We start from the raw sequence: 3062 nt of genomic DNA, 5'->3' as shown, positions 1-3062 counted from the left end.
ATGCAATATCTGCGAAGCGCAATAAAATGAGGTATGCCTGTACTCTACAAAATAGAGGCTTCCTTCCTGCTACATATTTAGCTGATGTTTTAACATGTACATACAGATATTCTTTTACATTTTTTGTTACCTACTAAGTCGTTAGTATTTTGACCAAACTGGCAGTCATGGTGGCTCCTTATTTTTCTAGTTAAAAAATGACTGTTTGTCACTTCTAAATACAGATCTTTGCTTCTGCATACCTTGCCTGTTCTTAATTTTTCCATTTTATAATTGTTATAGTTGTGAGCTATTCTGTATTTGAATTCCTGTAAATTGGTTGTCTGCACATATTACTACTGATACATGCAACTTTGTTTTAACAGGGAAAATGGCAGGATTCAAAATACTGGCAGCTGTCTGTAGCAACTAAATTACCTGAGCTGATAGAAAGCCAGCGAGAAGGAGACAGAGGATCCTCAGACTCCAGGAGACGAGGTCGCAGCTCTAGACACAGATCAAGACACAGAGGACATAAGCGGAGTCATGACCGAGCATATGATCGTTAGCTTTGATTAAATTTGCAGAAGTGGGACTAAAATATATTTTATGGCACTGAATAGGTTGCTCTTTTAAGTTTCTACTGCCTGCAAAATCTGTCATTCAAGATATTTTTTTCCCAGTATTGTTATGGATGTAAGTAACGTCCACTGTATGGAATTAAGTTTAGTTTAAACAATTTAAGTCCAACCATTGTCTCCCTCTCAGGTATGTCCAAGGGTGTTCATCAGCATATTCTTCAGATTCTTATTCCAGGAGAGGGGTATTTGCATTCAGTTCTCTAGGTTGGGCTGTTATAAAACATAGAGATCTTCACTGGTGACTGAAACCTGTACATTTCCAAAAGAATTAAAACATTATTTCTACAAGTTGATCTGTACATAGTGGAGTGATTGTGTTGTTAATGATGTAGAATGCATGGCTTGAAAAGGATTTTAACTACACTTTTTAAAGTAGTGTGGGGGGAGGAGTACACAAGAAGACTTAGATGTAGTCTTTTAAAGTTGCATTTAAATCGGATTGCATTCTTAAATTTTCAGTGCTTTAGATGTTGCTTTATTTTTCTTACTTAATGTAGCAAATAGTGCACTGCATGTGTTACCTGTATCTGCAAGAAGTGTGCTTCACGTTTAAAAACCCAGTGCTTGCGCACGCACACTGTTTTGCTACGGGGGACTGAATAAGAGAAGGGCAGAATGAAGGGACACAATGGTTTATGATAGACCAAACGTTAAGCTGCTACCAGATGATAGTTTAAACTCAGTCATACTGTGTATATCATCTCTATTAAACTGCTTGTCTGTTAGTTTTTCTGTTAGCTTAAGTGCTGGGAATCTGTGCTATGGATCAAATAGCCTAAGTCCAGAGGTCCATATAAGCAATAAAAACTCTTCTGAGGCATCTGTCTTTGGTATTGATGACATTTTGATTAAGAATGATATAAAATCAGTATGGCACAGAGTAAATTGTCTTGTCTGACACATCTCAACATAATTATAAATGGGGAATCATCATAGAAAAGGTGCTTTAAGAGCAAAACCTGAGACCCTGTTAAAGAATGTTGATCAACAACCTGCAAGAAAATGAAGTTGTTATTGAAAGTCTACAGATGGAGGAGAAAAATAATGAAGACAGATCCCACAAGAAGGGGGTCGAAGTGTTAGGAGCATACTGCCTGCAGGCTGAATCTGGCCTATAGAGCCCCTGTAGACTGGGGTGGGGCTTGGGCAGATTTAAGCAGCAGGAGGCTTTGCCTGCTCTGGGTGCTGGAATGTGTTGGGGCTGGATGACTGTGAGCTGTGCCAGTACCATAGTCAGGAATGGGGAGAAGTGGCTGTAAGAAAAAGTCATACTGGCTTGGACCTGACCTGGGTTGATGTGGTCCCTGACTCTGAGTTGCCACCTGCTGATCTAAGACAACATGAAGAATGGCTCCTTAACCAAGAACAAAGGCTACGGGTGGCAGCTGCAGAATAAGGATTTTTCTCTGGAGAAAGTGACAAAGAAAGAATTGATTCGACTGGTTGCTGATGTATCATCAGCTGAATGTGAGAATGTACTATAATGCAGCAGCTCCCTTTTAAGCATATATGATCTCATGTATAAACATGAGAAGAACAGAGAGGAACCTGGAGGCTGCATTTCCTCTGAATTTGGCTCTGGACTACAGCATATCCAGCACAGCTGTTCACAATTCAAAATGGACTTGGTTTTGGGGTATCAGGCTCAGGTGCTGACAAAGTTAATAATGTCTAGAGCACAGCAACAAATGTAGGAGGTATTTAAAATGAGATGTGAAGAAAGGCTAAAGGATCCGTTTTAGCTTGAAAGAAAAAGCTGAGGGGAGACAGCAAACGTCTCTATCTACATAACACCTGTTTCTAAATACGAGGACGACCTCCATAGCCACTGAAAGATTTCCTCACTGAACGGGGAGCAGTGACACATGAGTCCTAGCCCTGGCCCTGCCAGGATTAGGTTTGCAAACAGCCCGACAGAAGAGCTCAACCCAAGCCGGTTTCATTGGAGCCGCCGCTTGTGCTCTTCAAAATCTCTGGCTCGGCAGCTGCGGCCGAGCTGCTCTGGCGCTTGAAGCGCTAAGGCCGGGAGCCTCCAGCCTCATCCCCAGGGCGACAGCGGGCGCCACGCGTGGGCCGAGCTACCTCGGAGGCAGAGCTGCTCGCGGGGAGGGGGGTGATCGGGGCTGGAGCTGGACTCGCAGACGCGCGAGGGAGGAGGAAGCGGGTGGCAGTGAAATGCCGCAGTCCGGAGGCCTCTGCGCGGGGTCCCCAGACTTAAGCCTCTAGTCACAAACGCCTCCCCTAGGCCCCGCGGTAGCGTTAGGTGCCCAGAAGTCACAGGCCGCGCCCAGGCGAGTCCTGCCGCTCCCAGCAGCTCCTTGCCCTCGGCGCGCCCGGGACCGTCACTGGGGCGGGGCGAGCAGCCGCAGCAGCAGCAGCATGGGCGCTGCGTGGAGCCTGGTGCGGGGGGCGCCGGGGGTTCGCGCTGCGGTGCTGTGTCCC

The 3062-nt window shown here is 45.5% G+C and overlaps 1 protein-coding gene and 1 long non-coding RNA gene across 2 annotated transcripts in view; one reads left to right on the top strand and one right to left on the bottom strand.

Moving 5' to 3' along the window:
• Positions 1–2901, bottom strand: part of LOC109290997 — an 11140-nt gene extending 8239 nt beyond the window's left edge. Inside the window, exons 1-2 of the long non-coding RNA XR_002095728.1 lie at positions 2415–2901; positions 418–486 (exon numbers count right to left, since the gene is read on the bottom strand). This is a non-coding gene — a long non-coding RNA (uncharacterized LOC109290997). The remainder of the gene's footprint in view (positions 1–417; positions 487–2414) is intronic.
• DDX21 (DExD-box helicase 21) overlaps positions 1–3062 on the top strand; it is a 68220-nt gene that overhangs the window by 38987 nt on the left and 26171 nt on the right. The window lies entirely within an intron of this gene.

Source organism: Gavialis gangeticus, unplaced genomic scaffold (genome assembly GCF_001723915.1).
Source record: "Gavialis gangeticus isolate Ggan-Ray unplaced genomic scaffold, GavGan_comp1, whole genome shotgun sequence".
Classification (NCBI taxonomy): Eukaryota; Metazoa; Chordata; order Crocodylia; family Gavialidae; genus Gavialis; species Gavialis gangeticus.
The sequence above is the reverse complement of the archived record's forward strand: the minus strand, read 5'-3'. Positions and strand labels throughout refer to the sequence as shown.